Source organism: Podarcis raffonei, chromosome 5 (genome assembly GCF_027172205.1).
Source record: "Podarcis raffonei isolate rPodRaf1 chromosome 5, rPodRaf1.pri, whole genome shotgun sequence".
In the NCBI taxonomy this organism is placed as follows: Eukaryota; Metazoa; Chordata; class Lepidosauria; order Squamata; family Lacertidae; genus Podarcis; species Podarcis raffonei.
This window is the reverse complement of record NC_070606.1, coordinates 26,339,830-26,364,245: the sequence shown is the minus strand read 5'-3', so window position 1 is coordinate 26,364,245 and position 24,416 is coordinate 26,339,830.

Sequence of the window (24,416 nt, the reverse complement as noted above, 5' to 3'; positions counted from 1 at the left end):
TTATGTGCCACAAATATCAATTCCTGACTATTTTTCTTTTATCCTCTTTTTTTTTAAAAAAATGCACCCCTTTTGTTTATGACTTGTTGTCAAAACAGTGCTGAGAATTAGGCATGGGTATTGATTTTCCCTCTTCTTATTTTATGCCTCTTTTTTCTTAACAAGAAACATAATTGAAACACTTGTTTGAAAACAAAACAAAAAAGCAGAATTTACAGCTCTGTCTCCTGGATGCAGAGAGATCTAATAATGTCTGCACCTTTGTCAATGGAATGAAATTACTGTTGTGTGTTGCAGTCAAGGTTATGCTTCCAAAGCAAGCCTGCAAAAGACTCAGTTTCTGATGTGACCACCTCATTATGAGTTATCTTGGTTCTCAGCTCACCCTCTCTAAACACCATTTTTCTGATATCAGAATGGAAAGAGAAAGATCAGCATCTAATTATTATGCAAAGAGGGAACTGTTTGTTCTCCTAAAGGTCTCCCACCAGAGAAAGCAAACAGCACAATTCAAGGACAATTACTAATGCTACAGTACACAGCCGGATCATCTCCCATTTAAATTCCTTGCACCGTAACTGGAACTGCGAGGCATTGACTGTCATGGTCCTGGCCAAGCTGAGAGTCAGGAGGATGGATCTGGGACGGCTGAAAAAGTGACTCAGAGCAAAGTTCCTGAGGATTGGAAAAAATATTGCCCAGCAGAGGGCAGAACAGTTGAATATTAATTTAGATTGAACATTTGACCACTTTGAAGAATTATTGTACAGTCGTACCTTCGTTGTCGAACGGAATCCGTTCCGGAAGTCCGTTTGACTTCTGAAAATGTTCAGCAACCAAGGTGCGGCTTCCTATTGGCTGCAGGAGCTTCCTGTGCTCAATCGGAAGCCGCATCAGATATTTGGCTTCCAAAGCACGTTTGCAAACTGGAATATTCACTTCCAGGTTTGTGGTGTTCAGGAGCCAAAACGTTCGACTTGCAAAGCATTGGGGATCCAAGGTATGACTGTATATACAACTGAGGGATGGCTGGCTGGAAGTCATTTTACCTTTTATCTATCTATTTCTTTCTTATTTCCTTTCTCTTTTCTCTTTATTCCTTTCTTTAATATTCTCCCTTATTTTGATAAGAGTTGCATGCAGATGGAGATGATGGACAGTTGGTGAAAGACCCTGTGTGAGAGGCAGGGAAGGGGAAATATCCCAGAATGAGAGGCTGGGAGAAGAGGGAAATGCTCCCAGGTGAGAGGTGGGAGGATGCATCCTTCTCTGTATGGGATAAAAATTCAAATATATCTGTGAGAGAGGACATTGTATTCAGTGAGCTGGCCCTTTAAGGAGTTAAACCCTTCAAGTTTGGGAGGGGTAGACCGGATATGATTGTTCTTCCACTTCCTCAGATGTTGTTGGACTACAACTCCCATCATCCCTGACCATTGGCTAAACTGGCTGGGTTACAAGCATACATTACTCCAGAACAAAAGTGTAGCCAAATAAATGTTGCTTTAAACACAATCTAGCTTTCCCTATCTAGACATTGCCCCTAACCCTAACAATTTAGGTCCAACTTGCAGAATCTTACACCTTCCAACCTGGCGTGCCATTTGCTTGTCTGTATCCTGAGACCGGGTAGCACAGGGACGTGGGTGGCACTGTGGGTTAAACCACAGGGCCTAGGACTTGCTGATCAGAAGCTCGGCAGTTCAAATCCCCACAATGGGGTGAGCTCCCGTAGCTCGGTCCCTGCTCCTGCCAACCTAGCAGTTCGAAAGCACATCAAAGTGCAAGTAGATAAATAGGTACTGCTCTGGCGGGAAGGTAAACGGTGTTTCTGTGTGCTGCTCTGGTTTGCCAGAAGCAGCTTAGTCATGCTGGCCACATGACCCGGAAGCTGTACGCCGGCTCCCTTGGCCTATAGAGCGAGATGAGCACCGCAACCCCAGAGTCGTCCATGACTAGACCTAATGGTCAGGGGTCCCTTTACCTTTTTATCCTGAGACCACACCTTCATCCGCTCATCTGGTTGGTAATGTTCCCTCTTGGCAGTGCGACTCCCAGTCCACAAATTCAAGCAAGCTAGATTGTTTTCTCTCTCAACAGCTAACATGTCTACATGTGATCCTGCATCTTCCTCAATGATTTTACCAGCTTCCAATCTGATCACCAGACCAGAAGGTTCTAGCAAGTTAAACTCAAACCCTCCAATGTATGTGCAAATAGTTTTTGTACTAGCAGAACAGTTCATTTCCTTCACATTGGTGATGAAAGCACACGGGGAGGTGGCAATGATACTGTAAGGGAGGGTTGGTTAGCCCTTCGCAATAAATCCCTCAACTTGACCGGAGTTGTATTTACAGTCCTTTATTTGTACAATATTTACAAAGTACAGAGCATCTCTTCAAGCATCTGAGTCGCCCGTAACAGATCCCAGGAGTGGGGGCTTCCTGCTCTGCCTCCAGCAAAGCAGCCTGGGCAATCCCAGACGTCGGCGTTGTTCTCTACGCTTTAACCCCCTCCTGTCCTGGGCGGATAGAACTGGTGCCCCCTCACCTTATGTGCTGAAGCTGGTGGAGTCGTGCTGTTGCTTTCTGACCTCAGGGAGCCGTGCCTCCGCCTCCCCTTGCTCTCCACCCCCTTCTAGTGCTGCCTCTTCTACCGGCCCCTCTCTCTTCCCCTCCTCCAATGCCAGAGTCATCCCAGCTGGCTCCATGACAGATACTATACTCGTTCACATGGCCCCATCCTTCACGTGCTAACTCATTTTCCGAACACCTGGAGAGGGCTCTTGTTACATGCAAATGTGCGTAATTATAGCCTGATAGGAACTTAAAATGGAGGGACAACTGCTTTTCTCACATTTCAGATTAAGAACAAGTGAAGATCCTTGCTGGATAAGACCAAGAGCCATCCACTCTGTTTTCACAGTGGCCAACCAGATACTCAGATTGCTTCTTCAAATGGGCTCACTGTGGGTATTTTTAATATGGGAAAGCACACATTTACGTCCACAAAGGAGGGGGAAGCTGCTTGGGGAAACTATTTGGAATGTGGTTATTGACAGGCTGCGTAAGCCATCCACCCACAATTCTCAGCTCCAAATCATCCATATGGAAAGGGTCTACCTATCTACTGCCCTGCCACATGCCTCTGCATACAATATGTATCTTAGATGCAGGATGTGGTAGGATCAGTGTTCAAGTCAACCCCAAGCCTAGTTCTATTTTTCTAGAAAAGGGGGTGCCAGAATTCACCACGAACACCTCCCTTGTTCACTTATAATGGCAATGGCACCCACGTAAGAGGTGCCGGAACTGAGTTCTGGTGAGTTCTGGCTGAAAAGAAGGCCTGCCCAAGCCTATAATTTTTCAAGGGGAGAAAACCACGAACTCACTGGCGGACGAAGGTGGGGACAGGGGGAGCGGTCCACCCGGGTGCCATCCTGGGGGACACATCGCAGCTGCCCTCCGGGATGCATACCATGCCCCCTGGGATGCGTGCCACACCCCTGGGACGCATGTCACACCCCCGCGGGTGGCACACCATGCCCCCTGGGATGTGCGCCACATCCCCTGGATGTGTGCCAGCCACACCCTCGCATATTTGCTGCTCTGGGTGCTGGGGCATGTAGCTCTGCCACTGCATGAACTATGTGAAATTGATGAAATGCGGAAGACAGAAGGTGTGTCTTTGGAAACACTTTGCACCCAGAAAAGCACCACAAAGGATAAAAACAAATCAAAGTAAATAATATATTATAACTCAATTTGCCTGTATAGAAACAAAAGTTACCCAGAATGGTTAGTTGAGTTATTTGACTCTCACATAAATGATAACAGCTATGTGAGAGTGTCCCTTTAATACAGGGTTTTTTTTAAAGGCAGTAGATTGTGGGGGGCAGGATTGCATGCTTCCAGGAGGGATTAGAAGCAAATGTCATATTTTAGCTTTAGCTTTGGCTGTTTGTATCTGAGAGAACAGGCAATTTAAATGTCAGTTATTTTAGCTTGTCAATAAATTCCACAGCCGAAGCACATCTGGTGCCTGTGATTGACAACCACAAATTAATAATAGCTTTGTTAAATATCCAGCCGCAAACACACAACACAGTTGCCGGCAACCAGCGGCGTGCAGTACAAAGAGCTCACCAAAGCATTTAGGCGGATGTGCTGGCATGTCGTATAAAATGTTCAAGCTTAATTCACATTTTTAAAGAGATCAAATTTAAGGTTGGACAGCACCCTTTGGGGGAAAGGCATATCAGTAACCCACCATTAGCATGGTGAAACCTGGCGAAGCTTTACAGTAAAATGACCCTTCATCGGTCTGCAGAATCTTTCAACGTATAGCAAGATAGATGCTGAAGCTGAGACCCAGGGTGTCATGAATTGGAAGGGGAAGAGGATCCCAGTGAGGGGTTTAGCCACAGCTTACTCTATGGCATTAACCCCTTCATGCATTAAGTAGATTTAAGCATGTTGTTTATATGCGGTAGGCTATCCTACAAAAAGGATGGCAAGGATGGCAGGAAAGCAAAATACACAACAATTGTAGGGATGGTAGAGTGAAACACCACCCTCCCCCAGTCACTGTAGGGAGGCAGAAATTTCCACCTTGCCTTGGGCTCATCACAATCAGTGCTGTTTCCATTCCACTACAGTTCATCTTCCACTTAAACCTATGGTGCTAGTTTCACTATTGGCTATGACCAGAACATATGTAATGGATTATATAGATAATTTAAATGCATTACAGTGGAAGTGGAAAAGAAAAAAAGAAAAGCAGAAAATAAAGGAAGCATTTACATAATTTTGCAGACGGGGGAAAATAAAAACCAATAGCAAATGCCATTTGTATTAACTTTCATTATTTCTGATCCTGACCTTGAACGAACATGCCAGTTGTGGGAATTTCCTCTCCCTTTTCCATTTCCAGCAGAATTCTCTGACATCTTACATTCACTTAGCCATTTCCCTAAGAGAACTGCCAAAGAGAAGCCCCCTAACCTTCTCATAACATTGGATTTTTCTAGTCTATGATGTTTTCCGATTCACTCACCAATCCTGTTTCTGCATTAATCTTCAAAATATACAGTTTAAATGTATTCTGACATGGTTTGTGAGTCAACAACTGTGTTGGAACATTCAGGCAGAGTGAAAGGTGATGGATTACTAAGGCTGAAACCTTTAATCCACACACAAAATCAATGGCAGCAGTAAGCATAATTTACAACCAACTCATTCACCCACCTCCATCTGCGGCAATATAGTATCACAAAACAGCAACATATCCACTACTTCCCATCTCCCACCCAGGTATTATGCATCTTTATAGCTTCCCAAGCCATTACAGCCTAGACAGCAAACAAACAAACACAACACATAATTCATAATACATCACTGTTTAGCACTGAATAGGAGCAAACAACAATTGGGTTTTATGCGGATTGCCATTTGTTCCGATTTATCACTAAAGAGTAGCAATTAACACAAGAATTCCTTACAGCCAAATCCTCTGTATGATGTGCTGTTATCACATATGAACGTTCTCCCAAAAATTGCATCCTCTGAATCTCATAACCCAAGGGTGGATGGGCAGGAAGTTCTCAAAGCAAAATGACTCTGAGCTCCAGGAGAAGCAGCCTTATATGTGCTTTCCCCTCACCTTTGCAAGGGTTCATAGAACAGCTTTTTCCCACAAGCCCCCTCACACAGACAAGATACTAGGTGAAACCTTCCTCAGTATTCTGCTTCATTATATGGGCCACAGTAGGCAAAGGCGTTGCACTCTTATTGGGCATGGAACAAGGCTTCTTCAAAGATCACAGCTGGTCTGAAATAAGTGGAGACTGATATCAGTTCTAGAACTCTTTATGATATATGCACCTTTTCTTTGCTGTACTGGACATTCCCTTGACGCTAAATTAATTCACTGACCTTGCTACAGGTGCTAATGAGAAGTCTGACGACATGCAGAGTCCTGACTCATGGAAGATGCATGATTGACCATACAGAGGGTTGCAAGGGGCTCATTTGTGCCATTATAAAAATAGGAAAGCAGGAGCCGACAGAGCGTAAATACCACAATCCATTCGGGGGCAGGAGATCTTACGACATGTGTGGTAAGAGTACAAACCAGATTTAAACTTCTAGGATAGGATGATATACTTGTTTTGTTGAAATTGCAAAAGAAACCAGTGAGGGCAATTACATTTGTGAAGCCAGAGAATTCCAACAATGGATTTGTTCACTCGGATCACTAGCACAGTTTCATGGTTTCTGAAGAATAACATTGCTAAGACAAATGGTTCCAATTCTGCTGTAAAATGCCAAAGAACAAAACTTAAATCTTCCTGTAAGAGATTTCCTGTTTTCTGGCTTCACAAATGATGTCGCCCTCACAAGTTTATTTTGCAATCTCAATGAAACAAGATTCTCATTCTGTCTAGAACTGTAAATTTGGAATGTACTCCTACCACAAATGTCATAAGATCTTCTCCTAAGATCTCACCAGTTCCATTAACATTTTTCAGTACAGTGGTACCTCGGGTTAAGTACTTAATTTGTTCCAGAGGTCCGTTCTTAACCTGAAACTGTACTTAACCTGAAGCACCACTTTAGCTAATGGGGCCTCCCGCTGCTGCCACACCGCCGGAGCACAATTTCTGTTCTCATCCTGAAGCAAAGTTCTTAACCTGAGGTACTATTTCTGGGTTAGCGGAGTCTGTAACCTGAAGCGTATGTAACCTGAAGCGTATGTAACCCGAGGTACCACTGTACCCTGGTTTAAATGTGTATTAAGCCTTAATGATTCAAGTGTTGTTTTCCATGAACCACTGATGGGTCCAGGTGAGGATGTTGACAATGTAGGGGGATCAGAATCGAGGCCCAATTTTTGCATGATGTGCTATTGGGTTTTGCCAGAATTGAGGATTTTCTCAGCTCTTATCAGTACAAGCTAACAAAGTGTGGACCCTAGCAGGGATCAGCTGGGTACAAAAAGCCTCTCTGAATGAAGGATCCAGTGTTCCTGATGTTCATCAGAACCAACCTATTACTCTTCACTGAATGTGACCTTGTACCTGACTGTCCGGTGCTCAGACCCGTAAGCCATTCAAAATCTGGACAGCAATATACTGTATTTTTCGCTCTATAACACGCACCCGACCATAACACGCACATAGTTTTTACAGGAGAAAAACAAGAAAAAAAATATTCTAAATGAAACAGCGGATGTATGATTTTTGTGGTTCATGCTGTGGCCACAGACATGTGATCTGACGGTGAGTTTGGGGTAGCCCAATGCAAAAATCCTGAGGATCCATGTGGATCCATGCTTTGTAACCATGTTTTTGCACCACTGCGGCCCCAGGCAACAGTGGGTGCGTGATTTTTTGTGTGCAAGCTGTAGCCATGGACATGCTATGTGATCTGATGGTGAATTTGGGGTGACCCAGTGCAAAAATCCTGAGGATCCATGTGGATCCATGCTTTGTAACCATATTTTAAGTGGGGAGGGAAGGAAAAGCACTCAAGCGACAAGGAACACGCGTGGGGTGGGTGGAGAAGGATGCTGTTAATAATGCAGAAGAGGGGTATAAGAGGAGAAGGCTCCTCTCCTCTCCCGCTTTGCTCCTTTAAAGCAAGCAGGCTCTCTGTCCCTCTCTCCTCCCCACTCAGCGGCTCTTCTCCCGCTTTGCTGTTGCAAAGCAAGCCACGGAGGAGGGAAGGAAGGGGAACCATGGATCCTCTGCTCACGACTGCAGCAGATCCCCCCGCCATCCGCATGCATTCGCTCCATAACACGCACAGACATTTCCCCTTACTTTCTAGGAGGAAAAAAGTGAGTGTTATGGTGCAAAAAATACGGTAATATACGATATTATCATTTTAAAACTTAAGTAAAGGTTTTTGTTTTACCAATTGTATTGCATCTGTAGCTTGCAGCAGGAAGATTTAAGATTTGTTCTTTGGCATTTTACCGTCAAACTGGAGCCATTTATCTTAGCAATTTTATCCTTCGAAAACTATGAAACTGCGCTGGTGATCCAAGTGAACAAGTAAGCAAAGAATAGACAAAATGTGCTGAAACTGATAGAGTAAAGTGTCTGCGATGTTTTTCCTCCAGAGCATTGTTGCTAACTAATGGCTATGTTATGATGAAGGTTAAATTGGATTTGTGGCCTGAGCTTTGTGGGAAGACATGTTGCAGTGACTTATATAATTTATTATGGGGAAACCCAGTCAGAGGGGTGGGGTATAAATAATAAAATTATTATTTATTATTTACCATGGTGCCTTGGAAGTTTTAGTGAAGAACCAGAAGTCTATTGTTTTTGGCTTATGTATCAGCTCATCAAATTTGTTACAATCAGACAAACAGCTAAGGCAGATACAAATATGGTGAAGTGACCACAAGCTTCTTACACTGGTCTCCCAAAATGATAAGGTAAAGGTAAAGGTACCCCTGCCCGTACGGGCCAGTCTTGACAGACTCTGGGGTTGTGCGCCCATCTCGCTTAAGAGGCTGGGGGCCAGCGCTGTCCGGAGACACTTCCGGGTCACGTGGCCAGCGTGACAAAGCTGCATCTGGCGAGCCAGCGCAGCACACGGAAACGCCGTTTACCTTCCCGCCAGTAAGCGGTCCCTATTTATCTACTTGCACCCGGGGGTGCTTTCGAACTGCTAGGTTGGCAGGCGCTGGGACCGAGCAACGGGAGCACACCCCACCGCGGGGATTCGAACCGCCGACCTTTCGATCGGCAAGCCCTAGGCGCTGAGGCTTTTACCCACAGCGCCACCCGCGTCCCCCCAAAATGATACCTGATGTTAAATTTAAGGTAAATTTGGAGGCACCTCCCAAGAAAACATTGAAGGAGCGTCAATAGAAATTCAAATGGATTAGGAACATTTTTACACAGGTGGGTGCTGTATGTCCCAAGCTCTGCTACTGAAGAAGGGCTGTCGTTTAAGGGTAGAGCATCTTTCTTGCATACAGAAGGTCTTGGTTCAATTGCTGACGTTTCCAGGTAGGGCTGGGCATGTCTCCTGTCTGAAATTCTGGAGAGCTGCTGCCAGTCAGTGTGGGCAATGCTGGGTTAGATGGACCAATGGACTGACTTAGTGTAAGGCAGTTTCCTATGTTCCTAATCAAGCCAACAACTGACAAAATGCACAATTCAAACTCTTTCACGTACAAAGGGTATGTGACTCCCCATAGGAAAAGTGATCGATTGTGGACAGGAGGAGGAATATCAACCAAAAACGAATGGCTGATAAAAGTGATGGACTATGTGGAAATTGTGAAATTGACTGCTAAACTAAGAGGACATAACGATGAATTGTTTAAGGAAGAATGGAGACCACTGATGGACTATCTGTGAAACTTCATCTATACATGAAGTCACAGGCAGGATTTGAAATATAAGCAACAGATTATTGAAAGAATTAATAATATTGGGGCTTTGGTAATAAAAGCATATGAGTTCTAAAACAGCTATTAAAAAGGAATAACAAAAAAAATCAGGAAAGGAGGGGTGGGAAGTCAAGAAGAAATTACATATTTTTTTAAAAAAATCTGTAAATGATGGCAAGAGTTTTGTAATATTTTTGGAGACTTGATTGTGTGTGTGTGTGTGTGTGTGTGAGAGAGAGAGAGAGAGAGAGAGAGAGAGAGAGATTGTTTAGTCTATTTTTGGTCTGCAGTGGTTTCAGATATGTTAGGGGAGGGGGAATCTCCCAAATGCATTTAAATTGTATGCCTTTGCCCCTAAAATACATTTTTTTTCATACATTAGCAAAGCTATCCAGCTGTTTGAAAGCCTTGATATCTCCCCACCTCCAAACTTCCACAGCTTAATCATAATGAGCCAAGAACATCTTATTAGAATCAAATTGCTCCAAGCCTATTAGGCTTCTACTGAAACACTCAGCTTCAGTCGCAGTGCTCTCATCATACCCAGGTGAGAGATAAGTTGGTTATTCCAGATGCTGAAATATTTACAGTAGTGATTCTCTTCTATTTCATGTTACATGTTCTGAAACGTCCCTTTTTCCTCCAGCAGCTGCTTTGAAATCAAGAACTGTTGCCAACTGTTTGAGGATTCAGAAAATTCCAAAGTATCACATATCATCAGGCCCTCGCTACACTTTCTTGTGCAAACAAGTCCCCCAGCATAGCAAACATGGCACAAGCAGAATATGTAATGCAATTGGCTAGGGAGAATGAGTCATCTATCTTAAACTCTTAGACATGGTAAACCCAACAGGTAACAGATAAAAGGTCACCCTATTTCATGCACAGTGCTTTAAGATAAAATAGCCGCTAGAGTTAATAATTCCCATCATAAATCTCACTACTGTAAAGAGCTCTGTTATACAACTGGAGTTATTTTTATCACAATGACCTTAATTATTAACATGATCCTGTCTGTCTTTGAAGAATTTCCTCCATCAGCTACATTCCAGAGGTGGAAGGCAGGTTTCTCAGAGAAGATGGTAGAATTTTTTCCCTTTCTAATGTAACAAGATAAACTATAACTCTTAATGATGCAAGCAAATTATGCTTTTTGTGTTGTCAATTTAGTTCTGTAAAACGCAAGCAGCAGCTGGCATAAGCCATACTCTCACTGAGATCTAACAAGATTTTCACCACAGTTCCCAAACTCTCACTGGAACAAACAAAAGAATCTATGTTGAATCCATACAGTACCCTCAAACTGAGGCCTTCTGTGTGTGACCTACAGAATGTATAAGGACTTTATTCTTCCAAGTCAGACCAATTCTTCACATGGCCCACTACTCCCTGTAGCAGCTTGTGGGACTCATGATCTCTCCTAGCCCCAACAGCTGAGTTTCTTAATCTGGTGTGCACCACATGTGACTTACAAAGCCAAAGGCCATGTTGGGTGACTGGTCCAGTGTTGAATAACCCCACTGTTTTTGCAACCAGAGAGGCAGAAAGACACCTTTTGCCATGCTTAGTTGGTGAGATGAGTTCGGCTTGATGGGTCTCCAGATTTTCCTCACTTCCATTCAAGACAACTCATCTCCTTTCAAGAGATGAAACAACACAGCTTCAGCAGATGAGTTACTGGAGGCTCCTACTGGTCCTGAGATTGGTGTTAGAGTTGTCAAAGCAGCTCAACAATATGTGACTGGTTAAGGCATCAGGAGGACTATGGTTAGCATGCCCAGGCAATGGAAACACAGCCCGACCCCAAAAGAAAGAGAGAACTGCTTGCAAGCATGCAAGAATCCTGTCTTAAATCGTGGAAAGATCATACCAGTTGGTGTAGACAGTACTGAGCTACAAGCTGTGGCAAGCTAGACATTCTCAGAAGTAGAAATGAGGGGAAGAGGAAACAGCAATGGAACAATGGAAAATTGCTGATATATTGGTGCAGCTCCACAAACACGTTCAGCTTCTATGGAAACTCAAGATCTAGGGGGGAGATTCAGATGGGGAGAATTTCATAAGCATCCCCAGTGACAAGTAAAGATGTGCCAGGCATCCCTGAGGAAATTGGAAAGTAGAATGATAGATTTTCACCTTGAATCAACTTTACTTTCTTATAGTCAGCTGCTGCCTCAAAAATAGTCTCCTTTCATTTCCATCCTTTGACTGCCTCCTAAGGAAAGATTATTTGAAATCTTTTCTGTGAACTCAGTAGTGTACTTTTATGAACCTTTAATACATCTGTATTACCAAGGTTGGAGTGTTTTGGAGATACATATATGAGTAATCTTATTACCGTAAGCATGGTCACAGTCAATTGCATTTGAATTAAATCTGAATAGCAGAGGAAAGCTACCTGTATGCAGAAGAGACAATCTGGCATTTGCAGTGCAGAAGACCAGGGGAGGCGGGGAGGTGCTGGAGAGAAAGAGAGAGAAAGAGATTAAAGAACCAAAGAGTTGTTGCTGTAAAGAAAATGCTTACCCTGTTGTTTTGTAGAGAGAAGCTTGTTCTCAGCATAATCCCTGGGAACCTGGAAAGTATACGTGCATAGTGCACATGGAGTTTGTGCATGTCTGAATGCTCCACTGCAAGCTTCCGACCACTCCATAGAAGTGAACAGGCTATCATTTACATCTAGGAGCACTGGGTGTGCATTGGAGCACTTGCAGCTAATTGCCACACCAGAAAAGAATTCTAAATTGTAGATCACAGCCTGTTCATTGTATATCAGAGTTCGCCTTCCTCTTCTAGCACAATAAATGGGAAGCAATTCAAGGTCACACAAATTTTAAAAAATGTCCAGTAGCACCTTAAAGGTAAAGGTAAAGGGACCATTAGGTCCAGTCATGGCTGACTCTGGGGTTGCGGCGCTCATCTCACTTTATTGGCCAAGGGAGCCGGCGTACAGCTTCCGGATCATGTGGCCAGCATGACTGGCGAACCAAAGCAGTGCACAGAAACGCCATTTACCTTCCCGCCGGAGCGGTACCTATTTATCTACTTGACTTTGACATGCTTTCGAACTGCTAGGTGGGCAGGAGCTGGGACTGAGCAATGGGAGCTTACCCCATCACGGGGATTCGAACTGCCGACCTTCTGATCGGCAAGTCCCAGGCTCTGTGGTTTAACCCACAGCACCACCCACGTCCCACTAAGTAGCACCTTAGAAAACAACTAAGTTTGTTCTGGGTATAAGCTTTCGTGGGCATGCACACTTCTTCAGATACATGCACACGAAAGTTTATACCCAGAACAAACTTAGTTGGTCTCTAAGGTGAGGTGCTACTGGACACTTTTTAAATTTTTAATTTATTTTGGCTGCATCAGACCAACTCGGCTACCTACCTGAATCTAAAGTCACACAAAGTTCTTCATTTATGCACTGTTAGGCTCTCACTCTGTGTGGGGCTGCCCTTGAAGATGGCTTTGAAGCTACAGCTAGTGTACAGCCCACCTCCCAACTAGATGAGCACAGTACTCTACCTCTATTCCAAAGAAACACTGACACATTGAATCAAGAAGTAGGACCAACAAGCCTTACTGCTGACATAATCGGTTGGAAGGTTGAAGCACTTGCTGTGGCTGTAGAGACATATTTGGTTGCAGCTGGTTGCAAATGGAGGCATCTGGTTTTGCTGCCGCAGATGCCCCATGGCATTTCTTCTCTCTGCATTCCTCACAGAGATCATTCTTCCTCTGGTCACTGCTATGGATACATGACCTGCCTGTCTGTCTCCAAGCAGACAGGAAGCTCATGTGCATACAACTATATGCAAGAAGGCATCCATGTGATTCCTCCCTGTGGACTTGGAGGTGAATCTAGGGATGGTGGGGGCAGGATACACCAGCATGCATGACAGCCCCTAATTTTATGCAAGATGCTGTCTTGCATAAAAGGAATATTGTACCTTTTATGCCTATCCACTGTCTATCTTCCCCAAGCAAGTAGACATTTTTTATATATAAGTTTAGACTTTGCCTTCTCTATAAATCCTTCTGCTCTGACAGTGGTGGTCTTTGTCATTTTAAAAAAAAATTTTTTTCCTTCCAGTAGCACCTTAAAGACCAACTAAGTTAGTTCTTGGTATGAGCTTTCGTGTGCATGCACACTTCTTCAGATACACTGAAACAGAAGTTGCCAGATCCTTCTATATAGTGAGAAGGTGGGGAGGGGTATTACTCAGAGGGGTGGTGGGAATGGGTGATTGGCAGATAGCTGTGATGAGCTTGTTGACGACTCTTAATGACTGCAATAGGTCTTACAGGAAAAAGCAAGGGGTGAGAAGGTGAAAAATGGCTTTGTCATGTATAATGAGATAAGAATCCAATGTCTTTGTTCAGACCAGGTCTCTCCATGGTTTTAAGTTTGGTAATGAGTTGCAATTCAGCAGCTTCTCTTTCCAGGCTATTTCTGAAATTCCTTTGTAGTAAAACAGCTACTTTGAGATCTTGTATAGAATGTCCTGGGAGATTGAAGTGTTCTCCTACTGGTTTCTCTGTCTTGTGATTCTTGATGTCCGATTTATGTCCGTTTATTCTTTGGCGTAAGGTTTGGCCTGTTTGTCCAATATAGAGAGCTGAAGGACACTGTTGGCATTTGATGGCATATACAATGTTAGACGATGAGCAATTAAATAGTCCCAAGATGGTATGTGTGATGTTGTTGGGGCCAGTAATGGTGTTGTCCGGGTGTATGTGGCAGCAAAGTTGGCATCTGGGTTTATTGCAGGCTCTGGTGCCAGTGTCCGTGTTACGTCTGGTTGTAGTATTATTGTGGGTTAGGAGTTGTTTAAGATTGGGTGGCTGTCTGTAGGCAATGAAAGGTCTTCCTCCCAGAGCTTGAGAAAGGGAACTATCATTGTCCAGGAGAGGTTGTAGATCTCTGATGATGCGTTGTACTGTTTTAACTTGGGAGCTGTATGTGATGACTAGAGGTGTTCTGTTATTTTCTTTTTTGGGTCTGTCTTGCAGCAAGTTCTCTCTGGGTATCTGTCTGGCTCTGTTGATCTGTTGTCTAACTTCATCTGCTGGGTATTTTAGTGCTAAAAAGGTTTGCTGTAGATCTCTTAGGTGAGAGTCTCTGTCTGTAGAATTGGAACAGATACGGCTGTAACGTAGTGCCTGGCTATATACAATGGACTGTTTGGTATGTTTGGGATGGTAGCTAGAGGCATGTAGATATGTTTGTTGGTCAGTTGGTTTACGGTATAAGGTGGTGTCTATGCGCCCATCCTGTATTTTTATAGTAGTGTCCAAAAAATGTATTTCTTGCATAGATTGATTCATTGTTAGGTTGATTGTGGGGTGAAAATCATTTAATTTCTGGTGGAAGGTGTCCAGGGTCTGTTGACCATGTGTCCAGATGATAAAAATATCGTCAATGTATCGCAGGTACAAGAGAGGTTTGAGTGGGTAGGAGTTTAGGAAACGTTCTAAATCTGCCATGAAGATGTTGGCGTACTGTGGGGCCATGCGGGTGCCCATTGCTGTGCCGCTGATCTGAAGGAACAGGTCATCACCGAATTTGAAGTTGTTGTGGGTAAGGACAAATTGGCAGAGTCTGCCACAGCTATCTGCCAATCACCCATTCCCACCACCCTTCTGAGTAATACCCCTCCCCACCTTCTCACTATATAGAAGGATCTGGCAACTTCTGTTTCAGTGTATCTGAAGAAGTGTGCATGCACACGAAAGCTCATACCAAGAACTAACTTAGTTGGTCTTTAAGGTGCTACTGGAAGGGAAAAAAAATTTTGTTTTGACTATGGCAGACCAACACGGCTACCTATCTGTAACTGGAACTATGTTTGTCATTTAAGTTTCTGGGGAGCATATTATAAGGTTCTATTAAAAAGGGTAAGGCACCACAACTCAGAAAGTGTTTAAAACTGCTCCATAATTATTTCATTGAAACATTTAATACACAACCAACATGTGATGTCATTGAAATTTCAGCCTCCTGGTGATATATAACCTTTTCCTCCAATATGTTTTTAGCATTTGCGTTTCATAACATAACACTCAGCATTTAGGCCTTTGTAGCTATTGGCACCACATATACGCCACCCAGCTCCCTGAAGGTATACATGAAGTTCCTTGACTCTCTCTCCTTTGTTTGGAGTGCTTGCTCTTAGCAAACTTAATGGCAGCTCTAACGTGTTAAGAATTAAAGCAGGCCTTTCTTTTCATTTTTCATCTGAAGGACTGCACATTTATTCAGTGGTATTTTGATGTTGGAGGTTCAAAGGCTATCCAACAGATGCCACAAAGAGAAAGATCAGGGGAGCACTAGAAAGTTTACTTAAATAGGACTGTGTCATGCAAATTTGATCAATCCTTTCCAAATTGGCTGAAAGCCTATGAGATCACAGGAGTGACTGACTGGCTAGTGTACCTAAAGGTCAGCCAGCTATTTTGTGGAACCTTTAATCTATTCTGGAGCTCTTTTCTTCTTCCTTTTTACAAGATCTTGCTTTCTATATCTATTTTTTAATAGTCCTTTGGACTTGCCTGTGACCATATAGAGTCTCATCTAAATCACCACTTTCATTGCTCCCATTGTTATGAATTCTTCAGATTTGGAGTTCATAATAGCACCCTAAGATTTTACTGATTTCTCCTTCACCGCTCAAAAAAGATGATATCTGTGAAATCGAATGGAGCACAGCTTACCCTCAATGGGAAGAAGGATTTCCCCATATATATATATTTATGCAATATACGGTAAAGGGCTGTGAAAGGAAGGTTCCATGGTCCGATTAAAAACAGATCGTTCTGTCAAAGTTGTTGAATAGATTTCATTATATTCAAGTTGTAATATAAACCCAGGGAGCGTGGAATGCAGCTGTTCTCAAAAACATGGGGAATGCATTCTGGACTACAGATTGTATGCGAGAGGTTGCATATTTTACAGTTACTCCCAAATAGAAAGCTTTTTCTATGCAGTAACCTAACACACATCAGGGAGAGAGTTCTCCTTTCTGTTTCTGAAGTGTTGGCCAACCTCACTGAGGGATGTTTTCTGTTGACATGTCAGAGGACTTGAAATGACCCTACCCACCATTTGAGGTGGTAAAGTCCAGAATTCTACATTTGGCGTAATATATTGATTGACTCTAAGAGTGTCTGGGGAATTGTACCAAATGGCTTTAACTGGACCAAGCAGTCCCTCAAAGTCTCACCTTATCTGTCAGTGTTCCGGTGGAGTGAACATGCAGGTTAATTCACAAGAAGGCCTTTGATAGAACACACTCAGTTCAGCCTTGGGGAAAGTCACTATAACTGACTGTCTGAGCCCTTTTAAATGGCAGTTCTCTCACAAGTAATCCAGCTCCCATCCTGTTCCTGTGTACAGTACTGTGCAGTGACCTGCCGATGCAGCTAATTCAGGTTCACTCCATTACTACAATCAGTGATAGCTCCAAGCTCATTCACACCCTACGTTTAAGAAACAGAATATGTGCTGAAGTTTAAATGGCAATATTCACACAGGTCCTGATTACTGAATGCAATGACTTCCATGGAAACCGTTCATTAGGTGAGCGTTTGCATAATGAGTCCACAATGTCCATTATTTCCTACGGAATATTTCTAATGAGGGATTTGTCTGATCTATTTCCCCCTCACTCTCTATGGTTTCTTCCTGAAATTGCTGCGAATATGAAGAAGAAGAAGAAAAAGAAGATGGGGAGGAGTTTGGACTTGATACCCCGTCTTTCACTCCCCTTAAGGAGTCTCAAAGCAGTTAACAATCTCCTTTCCCTTTCTCCCTCACAACAAACACTCTGTGAGGTGAGTGAGGCTGAGAGACTTCAGAGAAGTGTGACTAGCCCAAGGTCACCCAGCAGCTGCATGTGAAGGAGTGGAGACGCGAACCCGGTTCCCCAGATCACGAGTCCACCGTTCTTAACCACTACACCACACTGGCAAAAGAGAGACAGTGGAGAAAAAATTGTCTGTTATCTCCTGCTCCCTGATTCATTTGATCTTGTTCCCCGCTTCCACTCTCTGTGATTTCTGCCTTAAAATGGCTGCCACCAACCAGCAAAGCACAGGAAGTTGGCTGTCCGAATGGTGGAATCTCTGGAGTGTATAGTGAGATTTGGATATAATTCTTTATGTGTGTATAAGTGAATTTTCAGATAGCGAATGTGTGGATAGTGGGGCCTGAGTGTGTGTAATAATAATAATAATAATAATAATAATAATAATAATAATAATTTATACCCCACCCATCTGGCTGGGTTTCCCCAGCCACTCTGGGCGGCTTCCAACAGAATATTAAAATACAATAACCTATTAAACATTAAAAGCTTCCCTAAACAGGGCTGCCTTCAGATGTCTTCCAAAAGTCAGATAGTTGTTTTTCTCCTTGACATCTGGTGGGAGGGTGTTCCACAGGGCAGGTGCCACTACCGAGAAGGCCCTCTGCCTGGTGCCCTGTAACTTGGCTTCTCGCAGCAAGGGAACCGCCAGAAGGCCCTCAGTGCTGGATCTCAGTGTCTGGGCAGAACGATGGGGGTGGAGACACTCCTTCAGGTATACTAGACTGAGGCCGTTTAGGGCTTTAAAGGTCAGCACCAACACTTTGAATTGTGCTCGGAAACGTACTGGGAGCCAATATAGGTTTTTCAAGACCGGTGTTATATGGTCTCGGCAGCCGCTCCCAGTCACCAGTCTAGCTGCCGCATTCTGGATTAGTTGTAGTTTCCCGGTCACCTTCAAAGATAGTCCCGCACAGAGCACATTGCAGTAGTCCAAGCGAGAGATAACTAGAGCATATACCACTCTGGCGAGACTATGTACACACAAACATAGTAGCATCAGTCATAGATGTTGTGTGTATGTTTAAGCACCATGTGAGAAAGGAGGCATCCTCACTTTCATATCTAATATCAGGAACCTCTGCCATTTAACGTACATGCACCACGCACTGCTGATGGTGGTATGTGCAAGGTGGCTCAAGGTTTTTATTTTTTGTCATTTGATGTCAGTGTCTGTGCCAAATTTTTTTTTATGTGAAGTGATAATCACTTGTGCAATGTTGATGCAATGCATAATATGTGCACAGGCAGGATTTGTCGCCCGGGTCATCTGCAAGCTGGACTCCAACAACTCTAAAAATTACTTCTGCCTGTGGTTCACATTTAGAAATCATTGCTTGGACTATTTTTTGCATTTTATTAAAACAAAACAATTTCTTCCTTTGGATGATTTTTTAGCCCTCCTTACTCACCTACTCATTTAAATTTCCCTCACCCTCATTCTCCGGTGCCTCTGTTTGCATCTTGTGAGATACCATGCAGGTTTTATTGAACCACATACTTTTATTTACAAATGTGAGCTGACACTATCAATCAGATGTGGAATTGTGATGTCATTTTGTTTACTACATGGATCCTTTATTCCATGGGATCCCCCACCTGACTAATGGGGCGGGCGGGGGGCGGGGAGGAAACAGCCAAAGTAAACAACACTACTGAAAAGTGTAAAAAACATTTGAGTATTTTCACAAACTAAATTATTTTCAAGGAAATATGAATATCCCACAGAAACACATTTTAACCCAAAAATCCAAAAATTAGGTCCATTGACTTCAATGGGTCTACTCTAAGCATGACTTAGGTGGCAATCACTTATAATATCCACCATACAGCACCTCCCAAGTGTGTTATGAGGGTGATTTTTTAAAAAAGCATTGTGCTTTTGCTTTATTATTTTGGAAAACAAATTGGATTATTTGACTCATCATGAATGAAACATGATACTTTAATGCAAAAAGGTATTGTTTATTGTTTATTTTATTTTTTAAGAAACCGACTGAAATATCCTTTGATTTCTGCTCTCCCCAATTATTTTGGCTTGGCTGTTACACTGAACAAGCAGAAGAGATACAAATTTGCTTTTATAGGAAACAAAAGGAATTCTTGTGGGATTTCTTACCCCCATAATTATTCATGACATTGTTTGATTTCAGTATGACCTTTATGGTTTTATTGTTTGTTTGACATATGCCTACGTTTGGATAATTGATTTTTTTTCCTCGTGTAATAATGTTTTGCAGGAGCTTTTTCAATGATATATGACCCTGTCTGCAAATTCCCCTACCCCAACCTCACTTCTATCAGCTATAATTTGCTATTCATTATGACTGAGTATCCATTGTAAATGAAAGCTTGCTCTCATAGGATTCAGTTTCTTCAGGTAAAAGTTGTGACAGGCAGCAGAAACAATTTCCTGTGTGCTTGTTGTTTTCTGAATAAGTTAGGATGCGCCTTCTTGCTAAAAAATAAAGTGTCAGTCATGAGAAATTGTCCTGAGTATTCGGTAACAATCCTTGAATCCTAGAATTGAAGAGTTGGAAGGGACTTGGAGGGTCATGTAGTCTAACCCCCTGCAATGCAGGAATCTCAGCTACATGATACATGAGTTGGCCAGCCAACTTCTGCTTGAAAACCTTCAAGGAAGAAGAGTCCACCACCTCCCAAGGTAACTGTTGCTTTGAGCATAAGATGACTGAATTTAAATAGCATAATAATAAGACCAGCAGTATCATCCTTTTCATTTCTGCAAGGGGTGAGAGAGGAATCCATCCACTTTACACATTGGACCAATCTAATTTGACATTCCAAACTGGATCACAGCATAACTAACAGCTGGATGGTGCCCTAATCCAGATTTTGAGATGCCATTTTGGTTCAAAAAAAGTGCACAAAGGGTTATACAGTATGTATATATTAGAGAAAAGGCACGTTTCATTGAACAAGTGCACCCAAAATGCATATTATTATTATTATTATTATTATTATTATTACCTGTTGGATATTCAGGATTAAGCTATTGCTGCTTCTCTGTGAGGAATGCACAGGAGTTTGAGGAATGCACAAATAGAATTCTTTTAGAACTTGGGATCTGTCAAAGAAACTGATGAGCAGACAATTTTTAAAAACTTTTTCACATTATGTACTATTAACGAAAGGAAAACATAGCCACAGGATTTGGTGACAGAAACCAGCTTTGGTGACTTTTAAAAAGAGATCCTTTGTGATTGGGGAACTGAATTATTGTTAAATATGATAACTAAAACCCTACAAGTTCAAAGATAGCCTCCTTCTGCATACCAGATCCTGAATGTGACCTAGGAGTGGACGGTTACTTTCATGACTTGCTTGAAACCCTCCCAGAAGCATCTCACATTAGAAGCAGAATGCTGGAGTTTATGAAACTTTGTCCGAGGTGAGCCAGGAATCAGGCACTATGAGACAAGGTAAGTAATCAGGACTGAATAAAAAGTCAGGACCAAGCAACAAATCAGGAGGCAAGGCCAAGAAGTAAGCCAGGGCCAAAGTATAACTAAAGAGACAGGAACACATCAAGAAAACTATATTGTTCTAGGAAGACTCAATTGGAACAGGAAGCTTCATACTCCTCCCTGTTGAGGAGGCTCCAATGGCCAGCCAGTGGGATGGTAGATGGAGTCAGTCCAGGACCTCAAGATAAGTAAGAAGCTGTCACATGCAGTTCATTGACTCACCACATGGAGCAGCTGTCCAAGAATCTTAACAGCTCCCATCAGTTTCTTATCCAGGAAGTCTGAGATCTAAGAACTTAATTTCTATTGTCATTTTAAATGGGTTTCATTTGGAATTTGGAGTCTCCAAGATCACATTTACTCCAGGAATAAGATCATTTTAGACTGATGGCACCAGTAACCAAGTCTTTTTCATAAAAGGCAGGAAAGCAGAGAGCATGAACACTCATTTCAGCAATTGATGGATATTATTTAAGTTAGGGTGGGCTATGTGATTCATGGGAAAAACAATATTAAAAAGGATAGATGAGAGTATGGGGCAAACGTAATGCATTCCCAGGGGCCACACATACTGCTTCATTATATTTGGTGTCCCGGGAGTTAAGAGAGTGCACTACATTGCAACATTATTTTCTCAAAAGGCCCTAATAGGCTTTGCCTTTTAAAAGCTTCCGAGTAGTTTGTCAGGTTGCAATACATCAAGAAATACACTTGATGCAAGTTCAAAACACACTTTTGTCAATCCAGGCTTTCCCCTGAAGGGAAGATTGAACTAAAGTAAAATACCAAGTGTTTTCCTTGGCCGAATGGGAAACTAAAGGTTTCTTCAACCTGGTTCCTCCAGGTGTTTGGGGATAACAGCTCCCAGCATCCCCAAACATTTGGCCTTGCTAGCTCTGGTTGATAGGTGTTGTAGTCCAAGTGGAGGTCACCAGGATGGGGGAAGCTGGTAGGCATTCTTCATAGTTTTTCATGTAGTGAAGTGTACACCAGGGGATACACCAGTGGATACGTCTATTTCAGTTTCTTGGTTTCTAATTTTTCCAACCTTTGGCTCAGTTCTCCAGACTTCCACATCAGCTTGCAATTTTATTTTATTTTTAGAAGTCTTCATGAAAATTCACAAGAATTTATATACACAACCTTCGACATGCTTTGATTAACTTCTGCAATGTTATATGCTACAAAGATTATAGATAATTTATGATAAGTTAAAAGTAATACAATAATCAGTCAAAAAGGAAACAAAGGACGGAAGTCTCAATGTATGGAAGGAATTGTTTTTTGTATTTGATGTGATTTGTTTTTTCTTTGGTTCTTTTTGTGGTGAATGGATTCAATATTTAAAATCAATAAAGATTAAATTGCAAGAAAAGAAAAGGAGTTATATACACATAACCTACACATTTTGCATATTATTTTTGTAAAAGCAATTTCCCCCATTATAATGGGTGGGACTTGACTAAGTTTGACTCGGAATAGATCCTTTGAAATTAATGAACATGACTAAATATTATGAAAATGATGTATAGATGGTACTCAACCCCAGTAAAATTAGCAAAGATCTACCATACGATTGATAATTTATGTTGGAAATGTAAAGAAAAAGAAGGTACCTTTTATCATATGTGGTGGACGTGTCCTAAAGTGAAAGACTTCTGGGAAAAGATTTATAATGAATTGAAAAAAATGTTGAAATATACATTTATTAAGAAACCAGAAGCCTTTCTACTTGGAATAATAGGATTGGAAATGCCCCAAAAGGATGTTAGATTTTTTTGTATGCCACCACCGCAGCAGGACTCTTATTAGCTAAAAATTAGAAATCACAAGAAATACCAACAGTAGAAGAATGACAGATGAAGATGTTCAACTTATTGGAGCTGGCCCACCTTACTGGAAGAATCCGTGATCAGAAAGAAGAGGAACACCAAGAGCAATGGATGAAATTTAAAGACTATTTAGTTAAATATTGTAATACAGTGGTACCCCGGGTTAAGTACTTAATTCGTTCCGGAGGTTCATTCTTAACCTGAAACTGTTCTTAACCTGAAACACCACTTTAGCTAATGGGGCCTCCTGCTGCTGCCGCACTACCGGAGCACAATTTCTGTTCTCATCCTGAAGCAAAGTTCTTAACCCGAGGTAATATTTCTGGGTTAGTGGAGTCTGTAACCTGAAGCGTATGTAACCCGAGGTACCACTGTATAAGACAAGTAGAAGCTACTTGAAAGTACCAATTTGGCTAAGGAATAGAATATGATCAAACTGTAAAACATTATAGGTTTAAAAATTACGAAAAGAAGTAAAGGTAGTAATTGGAAGGAGTAAATTTTGTCAGAAAGAAGATATTGGAAAACTGTTGCAAGGGGATACAGTGGAATTCAGTTAGGGGGGATTTGAGGAAGTCAGTTAACAATGAAAACTAAATTGGATTCTAGAAGGATTGTGTGTTTATTTGTATGTTTTTCTTTTTTCCTTTTTTTTCTTTCTCTTTTTAGTATGTGATATTTGTTATAAATTTGGAAAATTAATAAAAAAAAATTAAAAAGAAATTAACGAACATGACTAAGTTAATTTCAGTGAATCTACTTGTTGGGTAAACCTTAGTAGAATACAGCAAGTTTTTGTAGGCTATTTTCACCAATATGTGCATTTTTATGCACATTTTTATTTTTTATTAGGAAAAAACAGTTCAGTGGCAGAGCACTTGCTTTACATCTCTAAGATTGTAGGGTGTTGTTGTTTTTTTATTTGCTTGCCTTTTAAAATGATTGGATGCCAGGTAATAGGAAAGACCCTCTGCCTGATACCCTGCCAGTCAGAGTGGACAATATTAAGTTAAGCCCAGCTTTCTTTCTGTGTTCCATAGGACGCGTGTAAGAATGTATCCTTGAATCAACTTGGGGATGACCAACACACTCATAAAGGATCACTTCTTGATAGCCATTGATCTGGAATAATTTTACGTCACTAGAAATTACTGTGTTGAAGGGAAATTGTACAGGTCTGATCCTGAACGATGAATTATTCTTTCATGGCAAAAAGAAAATCTCTTTGAGGAAGGAATCATTGTCCATTTCTAGGTGAGCTATTGTCATTGCAGAGTAAACCCAGTTATCTGATATGGTTTGTGGGGAGGGTATTATCTGCTGGACAATGTGCATTTGGCCAATGACAATCCAATCAGCGTTTGGTCATGGCTCAGTGGAGTGGCAGTCTTAAAAAATGAAAGGGGAGGACATTGCAGGCTGTTGGCTAAGCCAGTCTTTCCCTAAATGAAGCTTTAATGAACCAACTTCCATTTCACCCAGATGGGTCAGAGGTTGCCAGCTTCTCTTCAAGCATTTAACATTTCAATCTCACCGTCAACAACTCAGCCACATCCCCCCCCCCAATGTGTACAATCTGTGTGCTCTATCACCCAATCTGTTAGCTGCTCTAATTTTTCACACAATGAAATGTTAATGCTTTTAAGATCATTTACATATGGCCTAGTAGTTATTTAAGAAAACAGCAATTAGACGTGTTGGGATAATTAACAGTGTGCATACCATTAGCAACGTGTGAATAATACGTTTTTTAAGACGCCAGGCATTCAGGCAATGAAAGCCAAGTAAATGTAATCCAGCCCTCTCAGTTAAGATTT